The sequence below is a fragment of the Lissotriton helveticus genome, chromosome 3_1 (genome assembly GCF_964261635.1).
Source record: "Lissotriton helveticus chromosome 3_1, aLisHel1.1, whole genome shotgun sequence".
Classification (NCBI taxonomy): domain Eukaryota; kingdom Metazoa; phylum Chordata; class Amphibia; order Caudata; family Salamandridae; genus Lissotriton; species Lissotriton helveticus.
In genome coordinates, this window is record NC_136061.1 from 359583472 (window position 1) to 359608297 (window position 24826).

Consider the following 24826-nt stretch of genomic DNA (forward strand, 5'->3'; position numbering starts at 1 on the left):
GTTCTGCAGATAAGTTGCAATTGCTTTAATCAGAAAACTTTTTCCAGTTCCTGCTTCTCCACTCACGTACAGTCGGACAGGTATAAATGATGTACATGAGCACTCTTATTTCTCATGACATAAACCATGCTCAATCTGTTCTGGGACTTCGTCATATATTTGTCTCTGCTCAATGTTTAGTTCTTTTTCCAAATCTTCTAAGTTAACTACATCCTCCTGAGCTTGTTCCATGGCTCTTTCCACTTCATCCATGGCAGTGGCAGCTTCATTTTGGATAACTGATCCTCCTAGTGGATCCTGACTCAATGAAGCAGAACTCTGACTGTCTTGAGAACTGTCTCTAGCAATCTCTGCTGCAATTGTAGCTTCTTGCTGTATTTCCTCGTTTGCAGATAATTTGTAAAAACAGGACATTCTATGGTATCCTTGGTTGCATTGAACGAATCTTCATAACTGAGAAAATCTCCAAGTAGTTCCTCTTCTGTATGCCATGGCTTAAAGAGTTGCAAAAGAGCTAAATAGTAAAATTCCCTTTTGTCAGGAGATTCACAACTCAATTTTCGATGATTAATCAAATGGCCTTTTCTTTGTTTCACCAGACATCCTTCACATCCAATTACAGCATATACTCCTTTATTGATATCTTCTGTGATGTTCCTCTTAAAAGTATAGGTTTGCAGAACTTCCTAGAGACAAACGTTCTCAAGATGACTACTTCTATTTGGATAGTATGTATCCAACATGTTTGTCTTCAAAATATCTGTACTGTTTGGTTCTTTCTCCGCCAAATACTCTATTTCTTGTACAGATTTCAAAACTCGGTTTCGTGTTGCAGCAAGACCTAGACTCACCCAAATGATTGTTCTAGATTTGGCATATAGACTTGCTGATGATAACCGATCAGAACATTCATATGCTTCAATTTCTCGATGCGACAACATCTTCAGACTGTAACTGTATAATTTCTTACTTAGAATCTTTTCATGTGAAATTTCCTCCCACATTTCCTTCAGTTCCGTCTTTTCTGATTTTGTGATGTAAGAAGTCACATATGGAGCCACAGCAATAGAGTTGTCAGCAACATATTGAATATCCATGTTAGCATTCCACAAGGACAAAATGACTGGGTTGTAGTCATTTATGTATTTGGACTCTTCATTTCTTCTTAGGTTGTATGTATTTTTCGGTGATTTTCTTGTCACAGTATGTCGCAGAGAAGACATAAAATTGTTCACTATTCCTTTCGATGTTACTGGACGTGGAAATGCAAAACGACATTTTGTGTAGAACTTGTCTTAGGATTTGTATTTTCGACGACAGTATTTTCCACAGCGATGAGTTTGAAAGCGTAAAACTTGATGTCTTAAATTGTTTTCTTCTGTACTTTTCGGAACAGCACATGTACAATACTGTTGAATGAAACTCATCACTTTGTCATCCGAATCTGTTCCAAATTTGGGTGCATCTTTGATCCATAGCAGCATATGTATGTGAGGAGCACCTCTTGCTTGATACTCCTTTCTCCAAAAGAAATCCAAAATCTCTCCAAGCTGAGGATTTATTTTTGTTTGTTATAAAAGACATCATAGCTTCAAACCTATGATTGAAATACCTGCATACATTAACTGGATCCAAAGAGCACAGTTCTCCAGGTGTCTTGTATTCAATATTTTCAATGTTTGCATTTGCCTCTCGTAGAAATTGAAGTAAGTCTTCCCAAGCATACTCAGCACAGCTAAGAGTGAGGAACCATGTAGGAGTTCCTAAGTTTCTTAGCATACATTTCAATTCCCCATGACGACGGTACCAATACTCGTTAGTACCATGCTAACATGCCATGAGATTAATTAGGTGAGATTCCAAAATACTGTCTTGCAGTTTGACTTTATCCATAAAGTCCCTTGCCGAAACATTTTGCAGATGTACTCCACTTTTCAGTATATGGTTCACTGCATAAGAAAGTCCAGACAAGTCACTCTCAAACAGTAGATGTAACAAATATGGAATGCATTGGCGAAAAACCATGGATCTTCTGCATATAATCTTAAAGTCCGGTATTCAGATGCAGGAATTTGAACAGGTCGGTCGTCATATCGTCCACCTTGACCTGTTGGAAGTAACTGTGGAAAACAACGAGCTTCCAAACTTTCTTCCCATACACTAATGGGACTTCCTTCAGCTTCTTTCATTTGAAACAAGTCAATAGCATTCCCCATTACTTCTTTGGAATGCAATGGATGAACACTATAATGTTCATAAATTTCTTCACTTCTAGAGACATCAACTTTTTCAATTTTCCCAGCTGAGAAATCACTATCCTCTTCTACAGTTGTTTCCTCTTCTCCAACATATACATTTTTGTAGTAGTGATTATTTTTTACCAAATACAACGTTGCCTTTTTGACTTTCCTAACATCCACTAATTCTTGCCAGATTTCTGCATGCACCAAATCATTATCCTGAAAGTAACTTTCTTCATTAAAAAATGGCTCACAACTTGAACTATGCTTCCATTCTCCAGAAAAAACATCACAAAAATTACTCCGATTAATTACTCTTTTCCACTTACATTTTGATTTGAAAACATTGATTACCTTATCTAGTGTACGAATTCTATTGATTACTAGACCGTATAATTTGTTTTTTACTTCAAAAGCCTGATCCACAATCTTCACTATACTTTTTTTTTCTTGTAAAAAGCACTCTTTCTTTTTATACATCTTTACATTTTTTAATAAATTTAAAACAATTCTGTTATAAAACATTCGTCTACGAATGTCAATAAATTGATTTCTCCGTCTATTGCTATAGAGAATATCATCTCCTTCTACAGGTCTAACATTTTTTGAGGGGCTCTGTTTTTTCTTTGTATTTAGAGATGATTTTTTTTTCTTTGAAAGAACATCTTTTTTTTTTTTTACATAGCGTTAATTTCCTTAAAAACTCCTTTGTTTGCTTACCAGGAGCATTCTTTTTTTTCACTGAAGATTGTGTTTTGGATTAATCTTCTAATTGTGTTTTCTTGGACCATAAACCATGTTTATATATTTTTTTCTTCTTTCCTTCGTCGGCATATTCTTTTATCTTTCTGTAGATGATTACAATCTGTGGTAAAGAAAAAATAATATACTATAGACCACTACTAACATACTACATAGCAATTACAATAAGTAAACGATATAAACACTAGTTTACAACATAACTAAGTTTATACCACAGCAACTGTGTCACAGCAACAGTGCAGTACAGTTTCATTATTAATCTCACTCTCTGCCTGCACTAACTCAATCTGTGCCTGTGTCTCATCTCACTCTGTGCCTGTGTCTCATCTCACTCTGTGCCTGCCCCATCTCCAGGGTGTGCAAAAAACAGACCATATATATATATAAGCAAGACATAACATTCCTTTTTCATTTCAACAGCACACCCTGGATCTTTATTGCACAGCTTAGAGCCTATTTGCAAACTAAGAGGCCTAACACACATGCTGCCTAAGATTCTCTACTAGTACATATCCTATAGCCTAACTGACTTCGAGAATACATGTATTCCCATATTTTCAAACACATCAACTAAGCAAATTATTCACCCTGATTCATTTAAAATCAAGCTTGACTCACAGTGTGATCTTAGGCACATGACCAGGATTTTACATGTAATCTACCATGTCTGTCTCTGCCTCCACTATGTGTGTTTGTGCTCATACTATCTCACTGTCTCTACTTGGAAAAAACAGACCATATATATATAAGCAAGACATAACATTACCTTTTCATTTCAACAGCACACCCTGGATCTTTATTGCACAGCTTAGAGCCTATTTGTGAACTAAGAGGCCTAACAGACATGCTGCCTAAGATTCTCTACTAGTACATATCCTAAAGCCTAACTAACTTCAAGAATACATGTATTCCCATATTTTTAAACACATCAACTAAGCAAATTATTCACCCAGATTCATTTAAAATCAAGCTTGACTCACAGTGTGATCTTAGGCACATGACCAGGATTTTACATGTAATCTACCATGTCTGTCTCTGCCTCCACTATGTGTGTTTGTGCTCATACTATCTCACTGTCTCTACTTGGAAAAAACAGACCATATATATATATAAGCAAGACATAACATTACCTTTTCATTTCAACAGCACACCCTGGATCTTTATTGCACAGCTTAGAGCCTATTTGTGAACTAAGAGGCCTAACAGACATGCTGCCTAAGATTCTCTACTAGTACATATCCTAAAGCCTAACTAACTTCAAGAATACATGTATTCCCATATTTTTAAACACATCAACTAAGCAAATTATTCACCCAGATTCATTTAAAATCAAGCTTGACTCACAGTGTGATCTTAGGCACATGACCAGGATGTTACATGTAATCTACCATGTCTGTCTCTGCCTCCACTATGTGTGTTTGTGCTCATACTATCTCACTGTCTCTACTGGCAAAAAACAGACCATATATATATAAGCAGCACATAACATTCCTTTTTCATTTCAACAGCACACCCTGGATCTTTATTGCACAGCTTAGAGCCTATTTGTGAACTAAGAGGCCTAACAGACATGCTGCCTAAGATTCTCTACTAATACATATCCTAAAGCCTAACTGACTTCAAGAATACATTTATTCCCATATTTTTAAACACATCAACTAAGCAAATTATTCACCCAGATTCATTTAAAAGCAAGCTTGATTCACAGTGTGATCTTAGGCACATGACCAGGATGTTACATGTAATCTACCATGTCTGTCTCTACCTCCACTATGCGTGTTTGTGCTCATACTATCTCACTGTCTCTACTGGCAAAAAACAGACCATAGGGGGCGTGGCTAGCAGCCGACCTGAATGGCTGCGTAGCTGAGGAGCTCCGTGACTAACGCGGCTCCATCACATCTATCAGTGCTTATATCCAGCAAAATTGTACCTCCGAGAGCAGAATCCGGGAGAGGAGAACAAGAGGCACCGTCCACCGCAACTCCGGTGCGGATCCGACGACAGGAGCCGTGCGAACTGAGACGCATCCAGTAGGGGCCTATCGCTGTCTTGGCTACATCGGACTGGCGTACTGGAAGAATCCGGGCGGAAGTGCCTCTAAGCTGGGAACACTCGCCGGAAGTGAGCGCTGGAGGAGGCGACCTGCGTCCTCGCCAAAAAGCAGCGGACCGGAGCATTGCACATTTGTGACCCTGCACCCCGCGGACACTGCTCCTGCCACCCGCCCCTGCAGGCCTTATTTCTGATGAGAGAAGCAGGGAAAGAGAAGCCCTGACGTCGGAACCGTCCCGACGCAACATCAAAGCAGGGGTAATGCGGCGATTAACCGGCATTGACTCCTGCAGTATCGCCATACGACCGTGACGACCCCACCCCCGGATCATTTCAGTGCAGCGGGGCACCGTGTAGTACAGGACGCACGTATAGGGCCCACAGTAGGAAGAGGCCACGCTGAGGGGTGTGGAAGCCATCATCAGGGAGCCCTGCCTGACTCGCACAGTAACACCAAGGGGTGACGCCTGGCGGAGACATCGACTCGCCCGGGAATAAATAAGAAGCCATTACGGGCTAATATGCACACCAGCAGTGCAGTGGAACTGTATGGGATTAAGGATGGGGTGTAGGTGAGCCGCTACACGTTCTACCCTACAGGGCACCTTGAATACAGTGCACATACCACTCCAAGAACAGTACAGCGAGGACGCAGAGACGCCTGAATGAGAGGGGCATGCTCTAACGCCTCATAGCAGTGACAGGGTCCATTCGGCCTCGGGAGCCCCGAAACAAGACGCAGTCTTGATCCCGATACCAAGGCGGGCCTCTCATTGAGCGTCCCGACCTCATCCCTGCAAGATTGGGCTCCGGAACTTTTGGCATTGATCGCTTGCTGACGCAGATTTAGCCACGCTCAGCGACACAGCAACGGTGACCGTCATGACGGGCAGGACCGCAAGGAATAACACGGCGCAGTCAAAGCTGGATAAATATGCATACAAAAAGGCCACCACGCAACACCCAGAAGGGCGCACTTCTACGGGAAAGGGCCCAGAGGGAGACGGGGCCAGGAAGGTAACATTGGAAGATCTAATGAACAAGCTGTCCAGTGTCCAGACAACGGTAGGATCCATCTCCACGGATGTTGGCCTTCTGAGAGCAGACTTGCACAAAATGACGGAGCGGGTGGCACAGGTGGAAGTGGTCACGAAGTCCCTGGTCCAGGATACCTCCGAATTGCAGTTGCCGATGGAACGTATGGAAGCAGTCACCAAGAAACTACAGGAAAAGCTGGACGATCAGGAAGGGCGCTCCAGACGCAATAACGTGCGAATCCTGGGAATACCGGAATCAGAAGGCAAGCAAGCAATGGATCTATATATTGAGGACCTTATTAAGACCAAACTGCAGCCAAAGGGACATTCACATTTCTTTTCCGTAGAAAGAGCCCATAGGGTCCCCGGCAGAGCACCGAAACCGGGGGCCCCACCACGACCAGTGCTGGCTAGACTGTTTAATTTCCGGGACAGAGATGCCATACTCCAGACATCACGGACTTCGCGGCCTCTTAAAATTCATACTTCCACACTTGCCTTCTTCCCCGACTACACGGCCGAGGTGGCCCGGCGAAGAAAAACCTTCACAGACATAAGAAGACACTGCGGGCGAAGGAACTGCCCTACTCGATGCTGTTCCCGGCGAAACTGAGGGTGGTAGACAATCACAAAACATGGTTCTTCGACACACCTGAAGCAGCACGAGAATGGTTGGATGGCTGGAGGCAAGTGGAAGCGCCACGACGCACGGGAAAGGGACAGCAAAACCAGCGGAGCGAGGCCCGAGCAAGTTCGCCGACGTCAACCGGGAACAATCAGGACAATGTCTCAGAGACGGGACTGGGTGAAGAGGAACGCCAGTCTGACTCCCAAGATCCCCATCGGCTATAGCTCTGACAATATTAGTTAAACATGGTAGACGGGTTGCCCTTGGACTCCGATCAGGAAGAAGCAGAGGAGGGCAGATGGGGCCGCTGACACCGCGGAACTTCTTCTCCCCACAAGCAAGTACAATGGGTTGGGACGGGAATGAGCACTCTGCTAAGTTGGGGAGGCGGGCGGTTCTATGTCCGTGTAGCAGGGAGGCAGGGCGGGGGTAGGGAACGGGGTTTTGTTTGTTATGATGCATGTTTTGCACGTTTGGACATGACACGACAAGAGACACTCACGCACAATCCACTAGGACACTGGATCCACATCAATGACGGGCGCGACACAGGTGCTCCCACGTCAACCACCTCACTGTGCCACAAAACTCGCACAAGGCCATCACATGCCCGTCGCACGATGGGGCGCTAGACCTACAGCACTGTTGGGGACAACACAGGGGTTCCCAGTTGAACGGCCTCCCTATGTCACAACACGCCCAAGATACCGCATGTAGCGGCACACTGCAGCATGCAACCGTCCCTCCCCTGAAGGTGATGACCTAGAATGTGCGAGGACTGGGCGACAAGATCAAGAGAGGTCTGGTGATGCAGGCACTTACGCGCCAGAGCCCACATTTGGTCTTGCTGCAAGAGACGCACCTCACGGGTACAGCGTGTCAGGCGCTAGATCGCAGAGGATACAAGATGGTGGCTCACTCTGAGTTTACCTCTGGTTCCAGGGGAACGGGTATATTGTTGAAGAAGACCTCCCCCTTCATTCTTTTACATCACAAAGTAGACGATCAGGGCAGATTTGCGGCGATACATGGACAGTGGGAGGGTCGGCCTCTTACCATTATCTCCGTTTATATCCCGCCGGCACTTCAAACAGTGGCATTACCGGCACTAGGAGACTTTTTGCTCAATCTCCCGGCGGGAGACACCTTAATAGGGGGTGACTTCAACGCAGTGGCTGACCCAACGTTGGATAGATTCCCAGTGAGGGCACATACACCCAGCCCCTCTGGCTTCCACGGCTTCCTGGAGGCCATGGGTCTGATGGATATCTGGCGTCATAGGCACCCGACCGCGAGACAATATAGCTGCCATTCGGCGGTACACAACAGCCTCTCACGTATAGATTACTTCTTGGGGGTGGGAGACGGAATGCACAATGTGGATACCGTCGAAATACAGCCCAGGGGAATATCAGACCACTCTCCGATAGTCTTGACGTTACTCAGTCGAGCAAAGACTCGCAAAAGGATATACCCCATATATCCTAACTTTCTGAAACTCCCGGGTATCAAGAAGGCTCTAAAGACAGCGACCAAGTTTTACTTTACTGAAAATGCAGACTCGTGCGCTCCCCCTCGACCCTATGGGAAGCATACAAGACAGTTCTCCGCGGCCAAGCAATGGCCTCTATTACGGGGCACAAAAAAGCACAAAGACAAGAACTTTTAGAGCTGGAACGGTTAGTATTTGTGGCCAATGAGTCTCACGCGGCAGACCCCACAATAGACACAGCACATACTTTACAGTTATGTCAACAGAGACACAAGGAATATCTCCGACTACAGGTACTTGACCATATGTCAGCTACAGCCCACAAAATTTACGAGGTAGGGGACAAGGCGGGAAAATTGCTAGCCTGGTTGGAAAAGAGGGGAGGGAGCAATAGAGGCATTCAACAGTTACACACTAGTACAGGCCGTCTACAGACTCACCCGGAGAAGATTGTGGACACGCTAGCGGACCATTTCGAAAAGGTATACACCCCAGACCGGGAAATTACAGAAGGTGTGGCGGTGGATTCCCTGAATCACATAGCGATCCAAACACTTACACAAGAAGCGGTCCAAGAGCTAGAGGCCGACCTCTTTAATGAGGAAATTAAACTAGCAATCCAGGCGATACAGTCAGGGAAAGCGGTAGGCCCGAACGGGATCCCCAATGAGTGGTACAAAATGATGCCAGATACGCTCGGCCCGCCTTTGTTGGCCATGTACACGGAAAGTCGGGAAAAGACGGAACTTCCGCTGGATCAGCAGACAGCCACAATCGTGGTGATTCCTACGCCTGGCAAACCGCCGTCAGATTGCACATCGTATCGCCCAATTTCTCTCCTTAAAGCTGAGGTCAAAATTCTTGCGAAATTATTAGCCACAAGATTGCTGGCCCATCTCCCGTCTCTGATACACCCCGATCAGTCTGGCTTCATGCCGCACTGGAGCACAGCACTTAATCTCCGGCGGGTACATGGAGTGATAGCACGAGCCAAGTCATTAACAGAATCAGCGGTGATCCTTTCCTTGGACGCCAGAATGGCGTTCGCCATGGTAGAACGGGGTCATCTCTTAGCGGTCTTGACGCATATGGGTTTCGGCCCAAATTCATGTCTTGGGTGCGACTTTTATATGCGAACCCGGTGGCGCACGTAACAGCCAACGGTCACACTTCGTGTACATTCCCACTAGCGAGAGGGAGCCGACAAGGCTGCCCCCTCTCCCCTCTGTTGTTTGCTCTGGTCCTGGAGCCTCTGGTGACACTGCTTAGAACCACACCATTACTAAAGGGCATTAGCTGGAAGGAGGGATGGGAGGATCGCGTATCCTTGTATGCCGACGACATGTTGGTGTACTTGACGGACCCAGACAGGAGTATACCAGCCCTACTGGCACTGTGCGACGACTATGGGGCATCATCGGGGTACACCCTTAACTGGTCAAAGTCAGTCATTTATGTGCTGAAGGGACCTATGCCTCAACTCGACGACAACTGCCCACTGCAGCTGACCACGTCCTCATTCAAATATCTTGGTATTTATATAACCGACAACCAATCAGAATTCTTTGACAAAAACTTGACTCCGCCCTTGGCCCGACTCCGTAATGACGCCAAACACTGGGCTTTGTTGCCGTGGACGCTCCTCTGGAGGGCGGCGCTCTACAAAATGATGGCTCTCCCGCGGTTCCTCTATGCCTTGGAAAACTCACCGTACCCGGTCCCGCCGGGCTATTTCCGACAAGTCATGACGCTGGTGTCCAACCTATTATGGAGCAACAAGCCAGCACGCATTGCACATGTCAAGCTGAACAGGAGTTGGTTCGAGGGGGGGATTGCTTTACCAAACCTGCAATTGTATTACTGGGCCGCTCAACTCAAAATCATCAACCACTGGCTCCATGCGCCTCTAGAAGACCCAGCCTATAGGGCAGACAGGACTCAACTGGGCACGGACAGTATGCTTTCAGTGCTTTAAACCAAAGCTCAGGCGGCGCGATTGATAGGCCCCACGAAACACACGGCTCTGCTGTGGCACGCGGCGCAGGCGAAACTGGGGGGGAGGGGTATCATTACTAAGCTTACCCCGCTCTGGGACACTAAGGCATTAGGACAATTGAGACGCAGAAAAGGGTTTACACAGTGGGACAGCATAGGCATATCCATGGTGGGAGACCTGTGGGACAAGGGAACAGTGGTGCCATTCTCCCATCTCCGGCAGCAGTATGACTTAGGGCCCAACGAAACCTATAGATATGTGCAGATAAGGCACGCACTGCTGCGGGCGATACCTCCAGACACTGAGGTCCCGGAATCCTCACCGTTAGAGGATAGACTACTCACAGACTATATGCAATGTAGTGCCACTTCCCTTACTTACAAAAAATTATTAAACAACCAAACAGACCCTACACAAACTGCGCGAACGATGGGTGGAAGAACTGAGAGACATGGATGAGGTTGAATGGAACGAGGCGCTGGCGTCCCCGAGAGCGGTGGGCATCTCAGCGAGGCTCAGGCTTGTACAATTGAAAATCCTACATCGTATATATTATACGAGAACCACACTACACAAGTTGCAGAGAGCTCCGCACCCCTACTGTCTTCGAGGTTGTGGGGAGGAGGGTACATTATTCCATACCCTCTGGGACTGCCCCCTGATAGCCGACTATTGGCGTCAGGTGATGCGCACATTGTCACAAACACTAAATGTATCCCTGACTCCTGAACCACGTAAATGCTTACTAAACATCTGGGATCCAAATGACCTGTCTAGATATGGTCTGATATGGGGTACGTTGGCAATCATGGTGGCTAAGCGAGACATAGCGCAAAAATGGGGTGCGCCAGACTTGCCCACGTTAGCACAGTGGGGCAGGAATCTAGACCTGCTAATGCTTACGGAGCGGGCGGTATACACGCTATTTAAATAAACAGTCCCTGCCCAGGTGGGCGTGGCCACTACCATGGCCTTCTGGGATCCATAGGGTGTAAATAGTAACTCCAAGGGGATGCGCTCTCTTAGCACCAATGAAGACACAATTAAAAAACCCCAGTGGGTTCATCAGCGATCCTGTGAGAGACTGCTCTGCTCTACTGAAGTCCATTGAAGTACGAGACTGGCATCCCCTGTGAATGTCAGTTCCTTCTTTCTTTGCCAGACACCTGCTGGTATTGACATGAACCCGCTGCAACGGTGGGCCTCTTTCGCGACCGGGACGGCCGCCAAAACATGCACAGAAACAGGAACCCATTTGAAAGAGGCCACAAGAAGTAAGTAAGCTTCATTTGATTTTAATGGCTTCATGACTTCAGGCTCGCAATCAGGAAGGCACTTTCAATCAAACAAAAACGCCGAACATGTTTCGGGAGTATTCCCTTCTTCAGCAGCGAAGTCTTAAGTGCAAGGGAAGCCCAATATTCACGCTATTTAAATAAACAGTCCTTGCCCCTGTGGGCGTGGCCACTGCCATGGCCTTCTGGGATCCGTAGTGCATGAATAGTAACTCCAAGTGGATGCGCTGTCTTAGCACCAATGAAGACACAATTAAAAAACCCCAGTGGGTTGAACAGCGATCCTGTGAGAGACTGCTCTGCTCTACTGAAGTCCATTGAAGCACGAGACTGGCATCCCCTGTGAATGTCAGCTCCTTCTTTCTTTGCCAGACACCTGCTGGTATTGACATGAACCCGCTGCAACGGTGGGCCTCTTTCGCGACCGGGAATTTTATTTAAATAGCGTGAATATTGGGCTTCCCTTGCACTTAAGACTTCGCTGCTGAAGAAGGGAATACTCCCGAAACATGTTCAGCGTTTTTGTTTGATTGATGTGCATTCCTGATTGCGAGCCTGCAGGCATGAAGCCATTAAAATCAAATGAAGCTTACTTACTTCTCGTGGCCTCTTTCAAATGGGTTCCCGTTTCTGTGCATGTTTTGGCGGCAGTCCCGGTCGCGAAAGAGGCCCACCGTTGCAGCGGGTTCATGTCAATACCAGCAGGTGTCTGACAAAGAAAGAAGGAGCTGACATTCACAGGGGATGCCAGTCTCGTGCTTCAATGGACTTCAGTAAAGCAGAGCACTCTCTCACAGGATCGCTGTTCAACCCACTGGGGTTTTTTAATTGTGTCTTCATTGGTGCTAAGAGAGCGCATCCACTTGGAGTTACTATTCACGCACTACGGATCCCAGAAGGCCATGGCTGTGGCCACGCCCACCTGGGCAGGGACTGTTTATATAAATAGCGTGAATATTGGGATTCCCTTGCACTTAAAACTTTGCTGCTGAAGAAGGGAATTCTCCCGAAACATGTTCGGCGTTTTTGTTTGATTGAAAGTGCATTCCTGATTGCGAGCCTGCAGGCATGAAGCCATTAAAATCAAATGAAGCTTACTTACTTCTCGTGGCCTCTTTCAAATGGGTTCATGTTTCTGTGCATACATATATAAATCTAAAACCAGGTAAGCGCGACCCAGAGCTCAAACCCGGAGGAAGCGATTCGAAAGGGTTAAGACATTAAAGGGGCAGTACAGCATTTTCGTGATTCCGCATAATGCAGCGCGTTAAAAGGAGCAACAGGTATACGGGTGGCTCTGTCTAGTCTGAGGAGCAGACGACCGACACCTGATAAAAGGATAAAACCACACAACGAGCAACAATAAGATGGCAGAGAAATCTAGGAACCGCCAATTAAGGGCGAGTGAGCTACTAAATGATGATGACACCCCCACAACAAGCACAAGCACAAGAGGAACCTTGGGGGGCAAGGAAAAGGACAACAGAACCATAATGAACATTCTGAGAGAACTACAGCAAAATAGAATCCTTGAGATCAATAAATGGTGGGAAAAGACAACACTAGAAAAATACATAGAATTCAAAAGAGTCCCTAGAGGGTTCCGAATACTCATCATGCCTACCCTGAACGATTTGGACCCAGATATGATCAAATTGTGGCAAACTGACACCAATGAATGTTCCTTCAAACTCATGAGAACACTAATCATACATGCTGAAAGAAAATTAGAGAAAATTACCAGCATAATTGAAGCATTAGAGCAAGAATTAGCCAAAATTCCCCCATCGGAAGAAAACAATGAACTAATTAAAAACATGGAGAAAAAATTATCCAAACATGAAACAGAGGTGGAAAAGCGTAAAGCAAATAAATTCACAAGAGATAGGCTGGACTACGCCAATGGGCGTATCTACACATTCGCTCGTAAATACGACACATAACGGAGTCGAGTCATGATGGATAAATGCGCAGGCGCAGAACACACAGATACAGTTGATAGCTCAGAGATCAGCTCAACTGATGAGGATGCAACAACCCCACTGGATTTTCACGGGGAGATGCAGCTAGCCCAGATGATAACGAGACAAAGAGGGAGAGGCAGAGTAAACAGGTGGGGGAGAGGACAATCAAAACTACAATCAAAACCACAACCAGAAGGGGCAGAAGGAGGAATAAAGTCAAAGAGAGAAAAAGGAAAGCAAAAGTAGTCCTAAAAAAAAGGACAAAGAACACGGATAATTTGGTTATCAATTTATCGGATAAGAAACTATCGGAGACACAACTGAAACTACTTAATAGGGGACTATCTTACTGCCCAAATAAAAACATGGATGTCCCGAACGCATTGATCTGTACAAATTTTGTCGAAAAGTCAAATTGAAGAAATATTTTTCAGAGAGAAAACCTCGAAAGAATGATCACCAAGCGGAAGTTATTAATTTGTCCTCTATTGCTCAAAAAGATCTACCAGCAATGAGGGCATTGACATCAATTGAAGATAACATACTATCAAATATAGAGGAAAGTCAAAATTCATTTACATCTGACATTGACTTTTGCAACATAACTGGATTGCCCACGAACAAAGGAGGTGAGAGTGGATTAAGAAAACAATCCCGGTTTTGTCCGCAGCTACCACCTGGGAACAAAGTTGATCTAATCCATGAGATAATGGTGGAAGAAATCGCGAAAATATCAGGAAAACCCATTAACGACAAGAATGAGGTGTGGAATAAAAAATCACGCAATCTCTCGCCAAAAGAGTATCAGGTGATGTCAGAATTCAAGAATGACTCCACCATAATAATAAAATCCTCGGATAAGGGGGGGCAATATTGTGGTGCAGAATGTCACGGATTATATCATTGAGGCGAAACGGCAATTGGATAATCAAGATCATTATGAACAACTAAAGAACAACCCAATGGAAGAATGGACAGAAGAATATCACACTCTACTACTGGGTTGGAAAAACAAAGGCTTGATTGATTTTGATGAATATTCATATTTAAAAACGGACAACCCGAGGAGGAGCCAAGCTGGCGACCGAGATGGCTGCATAGTCGCTCGGCTCCGTGAGCCTTCCCACCCCGCGCATACATCCTGGCCACTATCCTGAGCCGTAACGGCATATTCGAGTAGGCAAAGGACAACTTTCACTGACCGTTTGCTCCTGAGGCTTTTCCGTGCGGCGGACCCGTTGAATTGTCCCCGACTGTTTTGCGGCCTTCACGGAGCTGCGACCGGGGTGTCGAGTGTGGAGAGTGGCCGGCCGAGACTGCGACAACAGCGGCCTCCGGTGAGGGTGAGGGGTCGGCTGGAGGACACCGGACGTCTGAAGGGCCGATGGTGACAGTGCCGACCCAGTCCATCTTGTGGAGTGCCTTGTGGGACGTTCGGTGAAGCGGGGTCGAGGGAAGTGTACGTTATTTGGCCCCCTTTCCGGTGTTGTGTCCGGGCTCGACTCATGACCTCTCCCGGACTTGCAGGGCGACTCCCAGGGAGCGGCGGAGATTTTTTTTAGCCTTTCGGTGGCCCTTCGCTGAGAAGCCTGCTTTGACTTTCCGGGTCCCCGTAGTGAATCCTGTCGCGCCCCGGTCCGGGGCCCGGTCCTGAGGTCAGATGGAGAAGGACGGGGCCCGATCAGCTAAGATGGCGGACGGCACCCTCTTATGCAAACCGCATCCGGGCTGCGAAGCTGCTGTGCGAGTGTTAGGGGTGTTACCGGTCGTCTTAATTAGATTCTGACCCAGAATTGATTCAGTGTACATCTTGTGAATCAAAAGGGTTAATTTAGTTTAGTGGGTACATTTAGTTTATTATTTTTAATGTAAAATTTTAGTTAGAATCCTTTTAGTAATGATATTTTTAATAATTGCCTTTGGCAATGCTTGTTTGTTATTTAATTAAGATATGAGCAATTCTCAGACTGTGCGCTCAATAGAGACAGGCTCGCGTCAGCCCTCGCGCTTTGAGTTATGATGTGAGAGGCTCGCGCTGGGTCTCGTGGCTGAAGCAATAAATACGTGCTTCTGCCAACTGCCAAACGCTTTGTCTCTCGTTGTTCTTGCCGAGAGCTTCTGCCCCCGCGTAGGAATTCCTCAGTTCTTGAAACCTCCTGTTTACCCGCTTGGTTCATCAAAGCCCCGTAATTCCTTTCTCTGAAAACCTGTACCGTGAGGTCCCGGAAGCCCTGCCTGTCAGCGTCGCAGATTTATGTTTAAGAAGACGACGTGGCTGGATTCCGGTACTTCTCCGAGGCAGCCGGGAGGTTTGTTTACCCGCTCTCCTCTGCCGGCTGGCTGTTCGAGTCTCCTGTCAGCACATTGCCGCGTTATGGAAAAAGGACAGTAAGAGGTTTATTTATTCTTTCAATTTGCCACGAACAATTTGACATGATATAGAAGTGGCAAGGGTTATATTCAGAAAGATGCTCTAGACGCTAAAAGAGATAAAGCGCGTCAAGGAGAGCAGATCTATGAACAAGCCTTGACAAAGGCAAGTCACTCAGTATAGTGAGCTGGGACTAAAAATCCAAAGGTTTAGCGCTTGTTACACGGAGTGATTCAAAACAAAGACTTGGAAGGGACTAATGTCTGCAATTGAAGTGAGCCAAACATTGAACTGATTTAAGTGCTCAAAAAGCGGACAGTAGGAATAAACAAGCCTTGATAAAGGCAAAAGTGTAAAATAGGCAATCTGAATCTATGTGTACAATTCTGTGATATGTTGACTTTATAACAGAGTTATTTAAGAAAGGTTAGCATATTTACAAGTTTAGTCAGGAATAATAACCTTAGATAGTAGAGTGAATTTAGATAGGCTGTTATTTCCTGTTTTCCATGCTGCAGAATCTCCTAACAGAAGAATTATTTAAAGACTCAGGTATGGCCCTGCATGACGTTTCTGAGTTCAGTTAAAACTAACCCAACTAATCAAATTAGCCTGTCTCCTCAGTAAAAGTGTTAAGCTATTTTGACATGTTATGTTTACTTGAAGGTGTCAAGACTCAGAGCCAGAGCTAAAACTTCAGTAAAAGTGCGAACAAGGGTCAGACGGATTAATGGTCAGTAAGCACAATGTTTAGTTAATTTTTAAGGTTAGTTAAGAAGTCGTCAGCTGAGTAACTGTTGTTAATATTGCACCACAGTGTAGCGTGAAGTCAGCACAGAACATTCCTAACAGAAGGTCCTCGGCCCGGAGCACTTCCTAGAGAGAGACACAACCGAAGATTTAATCTTGTATAATTTGTTGTGAGTCTCTCTGTCCACTTCCCCTTTCCCTGGGGGAGAAGTCAATCCAGTCAGTGTCAAAGTCCTGATTGAGTTGGTTGATCCTTGAGGGAGTTGGGAGTTCGCAGCTCGAGAGGAAACGTCAGAAGAGTCTCGCAGGACTCCTCAACAGTAGACAAAGCCTATCTTCCCAAATTTTAAAATTGTTTCCTTTCGAGTCTGCAAACTCACCCTCATGGATGCTTCACAGTTGTCACAGTTAGTCCAGAAGATGACAGTGGAAATGGAAAATTTACGTTTGGAGAATCAATCGCTTCGTCAGGAGCTAGATGAGACTAGGGCTGGATTCTCGATTTGGAGGGATTCCTCTAAGGAGAGGAAACCGGTTCTAGCGCCAGCTAGATTTGGAGCTGATGTTGTTCAGCCTCATACCTCAGAAGATCGGTCTGAAAAACAACCAGTTCAAGTTACTGTTGTTACTCCTACACCTGTCCCTTTGGCTAACCCTGAAAGGTTTACTGGAGATAATAGCAGATTTGCAACCTTTTTTAGTCAGTGCCAATTGCACTTCATGTGTAAACCTCAAATTTTTTCTTCTGATTCTGCTAAGGTGGCATTTATAATTTCTTATCTGGGAGGGGTGGCTGCGAATTGGGCCATGCCTTTAGTAGACAATAATGACCCTTTGCTTCATAATTTGCAGAATTTTAAATTGGCCATGTCCAATTTATTCGCCAAACACACTTTGATTCAGTCTTCTGATAATGAGTTATTGAGTCTTCGTCAAGGGACCAAGGATCTTATCTCTTATATTACTACCTTTAATAGACTTCTGTCCGAAACTCATTGGCCAGAGGAGAAGAGAATTTCTTTATTTTATAGAGGTCTAAAAGATGATTTAAAAGATTCTCTTGCACACATAGTGAATTTGCCTGATGAGTTTAAGGAATTTCAGGATCTAGTGGTTAGACTTGATCACAGATTATGTGAACGTAGAAATGAAAAAACAAGGAGTGATTTTAGAAGTCCACTAGTTAAAGTTGAGAAAAAAGAGTCAGAAGTTAAGAATGTTTTTGTTGAACCTGTTTTACAGAGTGGGTTCAAAGGGCCTTTAACTCCTGAAGAAAAAGAACGGAGACGTAAGGGCAATTTATGTTTATACTGTGGCAAACCTGGGCCTTTTGCCAAGGATTGTTCTGTAAAACCCGCAAAAAAGAAAGTTCTAGCTATTGAAACTCTTCCTATTAAGCCGTCGGAAAACTGAAATTCTCGAGGGAAGCAGAGATCGTTTCCTCGAGCAAAATTTCTTCTAAGATCTCCAAATTTGTCACCAATGTAACTACACATATTCCCAAACATTTTACTATTTGGATGGTCTTTATCTTAACTACTCTTCAAAGACATAGTATTCCTGTACTTTTGGATTCTGGGGCTACTGGGAATTTTTTCGATATTGGGTTTGCCCATAAATTGAATCTGAAATTTGTTACTAAGGAGGAACCTGAGTCTGTGAGAGCTGTTGATGGTTCAGTTTTGTCTTCTGGTATGATTCAATTTAACACTGAACCATTGACTTTAGTAGCAGATAATGGTCATACTGAGAAAGTGGTTTTTGATCTTATTGATGCACCAAGTTTTGGTGTCATCCTAGGCATTCCTTGGTTGGAATTACATAATCCCAAAATTGATTGGATTAAAAGGACTGTTACCTTAGAGTCTTCCTTTTGTAAGTTACATTGTTATCAAGAGACCAAAGATCCAGTGATGCCCCTTTTTTGTGCTGCTCTAACTGCTGAAGATAATAAACTCCCAGTAGAGTATAGGAATTTTCCTAAGGTTTTTGATCCTGTTGAAGCAACCAAATTACCACCACACAGAATTTTTGATTGCAGAATTGATTTAGTTCCGGGTGCTATTCTACCATGTAGTAGAATTTACGCCTTAACTGAACCTGAAAATGTTTATTTAAGGAACTATTTGGATGAGCTTTTGGAATTAGGTTTTATTCGACATTCTACCTCTCCTGTTTCGTCTCCTCTTTTCTTCGTTGCGAAGAAGTCTGGGGATTTGAGGGCTTGTATTGATTACAGAGCGGTAAATAAAGCAACCATTAAGAATAGGTATCCATTGCCTTTGATTCCAGTGCTTCTTAATCAAATTAAAGGTTCTAGTGTTTACACCAAACTGGATCTTAGAGGAGCATATCATTTGATTAGAGTCAAAGAAGGCGACGAGTGGAAGACCGCTTTTCGTACGAAATTTGGTCTTTTTGAGTATACGGTTATGCCTTTTGGTCTTTGCAACGCTCCAGCGGCTTTTCAATACTTTATTAATGAGGTCCTGCATGATTTATTGGATGTCTGTTGTATTGTTTATATTGACGACATCTTAATTTATTCCAAAAATATGGAAGAGCATGTACAACATGTTCAGTTAGTATTACAGAAATTGAGAGATCATTCTCTGTATGCTAAATTGGAAAAATGTGTTTTCAATGCTTCTCAAGTGGAATTTCTTGGCTATTGTTTATCACCTGAGGAAATTCATATGGATCCAAAGAAAGTTGAGGCAATTTTAACTTGGCCAATTCCTGCTTCAATAAAAGACACGCAGAGAATTCTAGGATTTGCTAATTTTTATAGGCGATTCATTTCTAAGTTTTCAGAAATTGTTACTCCCATTACCCAGTTATTGAAAAAAGGGAAAGTCTTCTCTTGGACTGAGGAAGCCGACCAAGCATTTTCATTGTTGAAGAAGGCTTTTACCTCGGCTCCCATTTTGGTTCATCCTGATTCTGACAGGCCTTTCTTTGTGGAAGCAGATGCTTCACAGACTGCTATTGGTGGTGTGTTGCTTCAAAAGGATGCAAATACTGGTCACCTTCATCCAATCGCCTTTTTCTCTAGGAAATTACTTTTGGCTGAGCAGAATTATACGATTGCAGAACGAGAATTGTTAGCCATTAAAGATGTGTTTCAAGAATGGAGACATCATCTTTTGGGGGCTAAACACACTATTACTGTTTATTCTGACCATAAAAATTTACAATTTTATTCCACTGTTAAGGCTTTTACTCCTAGACAAATGAGGTGGTTACAATTCTTTAGCGAATTTGATTTTTTTATTATGTATCGACCTGGAAAGAAGCAGCTGTTATCTGACACACTTTCACGATTAGTTTGTGAAAAAGACTTAAATTCTGTTAAGGATCCTCCCAGTATTTTGCCTTTAGAAAAAATTGCTGCTGAAATCCATTCAGAAAGTTTCTTAGATTCTGTTAAGAAGGAATTAAAGAACTTTGATGTTCATGAATGGTTATTAAAAAAAGGGAATTCCATTAGAGATGGTTTTTTCTATCACAATGATAAATTGTTTATTCCCACAAGAGATTTACAGGATAAGGTCATGCAGTGGAATCATGATTTGGCAATTGCTGCACATCCAGGTATTAACAAAACCTTGGATTTATGTCAACGTCATTTTTGGTGGGAAAAAATGATTTCTATAATTCAACAATTCGTGAAAGCCTGTCCAGTTTGTTCACGTCAAAAGGCTTTACATGAAGTTCCAATGGGTTTACTTCGTCCAATGACTATTCCTCCTCACCCTTGGCATACAATCAGTTTAGATTTTATTACTGATCTCCCTAAGTCTAATGGTTTTACTACTACGCAGGTCGGCGAACGCCAGATCACCAGCGTCAGGAGGAGCCACAGTAGGCGAAGCCAATCCAACGCAAGGGAGATGCAGTTTACCCAACATAGTTGACCTCTCTGTGTCTCAACTAGCAGATTCACAGCTTAGCGCCGACCTTGAAAAAACCCCGGACTTAGTTATGCAAACTCCCCCACCAATTTCCTCCCTAGAAAAAATGGTAGAAAGGGGAAGGAGGGAGGGGGCGATAAGCAAAAAGAGGGGGGTTCCTAAAAATTCTATCCCGAATAACTTGACCCCTTTACCAAGCACACAAGTAGAGAGACCGGACAGAGCAGAACATCTAGCCGTCCCAATACTAGTACATCACTCAAAGTCTGAAACATTCCCCTCGCTTACCCTGGAGTCCCAAACTAACATACAATCTCCCAGGGGATCGAGCGTATCGGAGGTCCCTAATCCTTTATTGGCTAAACTTACTATAATATTTAAACAATCACTGCAACCCTTGGAGCAAAGACTAGCGAATCTGGAGATACAGATTCTTCACTTTATAAAAAATCAACATCATAATCACCCTACAGGCCCCCAAAAAGGAGGGGGAAATAATGCAAATAATCCACACACTGTAAATGTATCTAACGATAAACTACATTCGATTAATCCCCAACAGAAGACTCGTCAAACCAAAATTTCCACGGCCCCCACCAACACTACTAACCAGAAATCACTAACCAATCCTAGCATTCCTAATTCCTCAACAAACATATCTCTTTTGACGATCCCAGGAACCCCAATTACTCCGGCACCGATCATACTCCCATCTAATAAACCCTCCAATAAAACTCTTAATCATACTACGAACAAATCATCTAGTACAACTCCGGTCCCCCAGCACCCAGCCCCGAATTCCTCGTCAGTGAGGCCCAGGGGAAACACTGTCAAAAACCAAGGTAAAACAAGATCGCCAGCAGTTTTCCCTCCTGAAGCCTCACCGTACGTGGCAATTATGACTGGTGTGCCTGAGTTGGCTGACCCCAACTCCGAACCTGCCTGGTCCCTAAAAAATAAAGCTCAACACTGGTTGCAGACCAATCGTCCGATCCCGTCCACATGGACGGGAAGGATTAGATCTGTCGTAAGAGTACCCTGGGTGGGTAACACTCGTAAAACTATCCCCGGGGACTGCCTAGCGATCACATTTGAGGACCCTCGTATAGCAGACTATATCTGCTCATGGGAGGACATCACCCCGAAGGGTGGTATTAAGATCAAATCACTCTCCTTCTTCTATCCCTTTAGACAACAAAATGACACTTATGAACAAGAGCCCCCCTGGACGGTCCCACTCCCTAGACAGAATGATGCAGATAACTTTAGGTATCATGGTCCTCCAAGACCCTATGACATAGATTATTCCTGGAACACAATACCCCCCCGCTATCAAGGGGGAGGATGGGAAGACAGGAGACCCTACCAACAAAGACAGGTAGTCAGAGACCATCCCAGATGGGACCCATGGTATAACATCCCTCTGCAAAACAGGTACAGTGGACTTGAAATGGTCGATTGACCATCAAGCGATAACCCACCTAATAATTTCCATGTACCACCTAGCCCGGCCTACATAAATAGTCCCCCGATCCCCACGAACATGGTAGACGCACCCTCAGTCGCACAATCAAATGAGATCACCCCCTCGACCTCCTTGATATCTCTCCTCTATTGGAACATAGCAGGTCTTCGCTCCAAAATCGAGGATGGGAGTGCGCAAAATTTCCTAAATCCATATCAAATTATCTGTCTTCAGGAGACTTGGACCACAGAAGAACTACACCTCCAAGGTTATAAATCCTATTTTATCCCGGCTATAAGCAGCACAATGGGAAGACCCAGAGGTGGGCTAGTAACCTTCATAGCTAACACCCTGACTCTGAAGAAAGTTGCCATACTTTCCTGTGACTCCAATTTTCAAGTTCTCTCCTTAACCCTTGCTAACAAGGAGACCATCTTCCTGACTAATATCTACAACAACCTCCCGGAAGATCAACTCCTAACTCTCCTTGGAAACATTCACGAGACCCTGAAAAAATCCTATCTATGGGAAACTGGTAACAAGATAACCCACCTAATCTGGGGCGGAGACTTCAACCACCACCCTTGCCCAAAGACTAACCCCCTTTGTTGTGGGGTGGCAGATGAACTTGAAGTTCCTCTGGCACATTTTACACACAGTAAAGTAGGAAATCTACTAAACTCAGTCCTCTCTGACTTGGACCTGCAAATTGTGAACCATCAACAAGCAGAACCCAATGTATTTAGTCCGACCTACGTGGGCAGAGGTCACTCTACGACGGTAGACTATATACTTTTATCACCTGGCCTACGGGCCTTGGTTAAAGATTTTGAGGTCATCGGCAACCCACTTAGTGACCACTCAGCCCTAAAGGTTAATCTGCACTTGTCACCAACCAACACCCTAAATGTGGAGATTGCAAGTACGCTAAGACAAAACAAATTAGAGATTGGCAAACAAAATGGCTACACAATCAGCTGGGCTAAGATTAACCCGATGGAAGTCACTAAAAAACGTATAGTACAGACATACCCAAACATCCTAAAATGCCTTGATCTATCCTCCGATCACGAGGAAGTCCTAGAGAACTTTCATCACATTTTGGTTACCATCAAGGCCCTACTGACATCAAAACCCAAAGCCAACCTCCCGATAAAGAAAAGGTGGTTTGACCACAATTGCACAAAGGCCCTCAAAACATTAAAATCAGCTCTCCACCACAAATCAAGAGATGCAGCCCAAATACAAATTCTAAGGCGCGCATACTTAAGTGAAAGAAAACTGAGAACAGCACAATTAAAACAGAAATTGTAGGCAGATCTCCACGAGAGCGCGTCATTGAAAAACAGCATGCAATTCTGGCGTATAGTTAGAACTCCATACCTATCGGATTCAGACGCCCCTAGAATAGAAGTCGCTATAGATGAAAACACATGGGTCGAGCACTTCTCTAACATCTTTAAAAATTCCTCCCCAAAAGATTTAACGCCCCCGGGAGTACAGTACCCTATCACGCTTGATTTTGATATTCCCGACTTATTGGAGGCTTTGCAGAAAAGTAAAATCGGAAAAGCGCCAGGCCCCGATGGAGTCCCAGTGGACCTTTTCAAAATCAACCTAGATCTCTGGGCCCCGATCCTGACAAGAGTATGTACTGCCGCAGTCCATGAGGGAGTGCTATCCTCTTGGACAAAATCAATAATGGTCCCCATTTTTAAAAAGGGGGACAGACAAGACGTGAAGTGCTACCGGCCCATCTCACTGCTGGACTCACTCGGGAAAGTAGTGGGAAGAGTAATCCTAGAGCGTCTCCAGCAGTGGAGTGAGGACCATCGTATCATCACTGACATCCAATTCGGCTTCCGAGAGGGTTTCGGAACGGTCGAACAGGCCCTCAACCATACCCTTTTGATGGGAAAATACACACAGGCCAAACCTAATAAAATCTACATGGTCTTTGTCGACCTCTCCGCAGCCTTCGATTGTGTTTCTCATGCCAAGCTGTGGCTAATCCTCGCCCAAATGGGAGTAGATCCCCCCCTCCTTGACTTCTTACGCGAACTCTATTCTGGCGCCACGGCCAGAGTACGATTCGGCGTAAATGGCGAGCTGACGGCCCCGTTTAGCGTAGGGCGAGGAGTCAGGCAGGGCTGTGTCCTGGCCCCCTTCCTCTTCTCCCTTTATACAAATGGCTTGGAGGAGGAGATGTTGAGGGGGGCCCGGGACCTCCCACGTATTAACCATCGCCTGATTCCCGCACTCCTCTATGCGGATGATGCGGTCATTTTCGCGCGTACTCCTCGCGAGCTTCAAAGTTCTCTTAATAGGTATACAACCTTCATGAGCAATTTGGACCTCAAAGTAAACGTGAAGAAAACCTTCGTTATGACAGCAGGCAAAGGCTCCCTAAGAACTAAAGCCATTTACCTTGAAGCCCAGAAACTCAACGTGACTTCCCAATACCCCTATTTGGGCATCATGATTGACGACCACCTATCATGGAAGCCAGCAGTAGTCACAAGGGGCAACCTTTTTAAAAGATCAATTGCTGCTCTAACAAGCTTTTCCCAGAGACTTGGACAAAGGCCTCCCGTGGAGCTACTAAAAATTTACACCGCCAAGTGTATGGCCACAGCCACATACGGCGCGGGTGTCTGGGGATACGTTGACGCCAGTTACATCCAGAAGGCGGAGAATACTTTTCTTAGATTCCTCTTGGCAATGCCGAGAGGTACCTCAACGTACGCCATGCATCAAGAACTAGGAATTCCCTATATAGAGGACCTAATCAAAATAGAACCCGTGATGCTGTGGGGGCGTATCTGGGCATCTGATAAAAACAATCTGACTCAGTCTA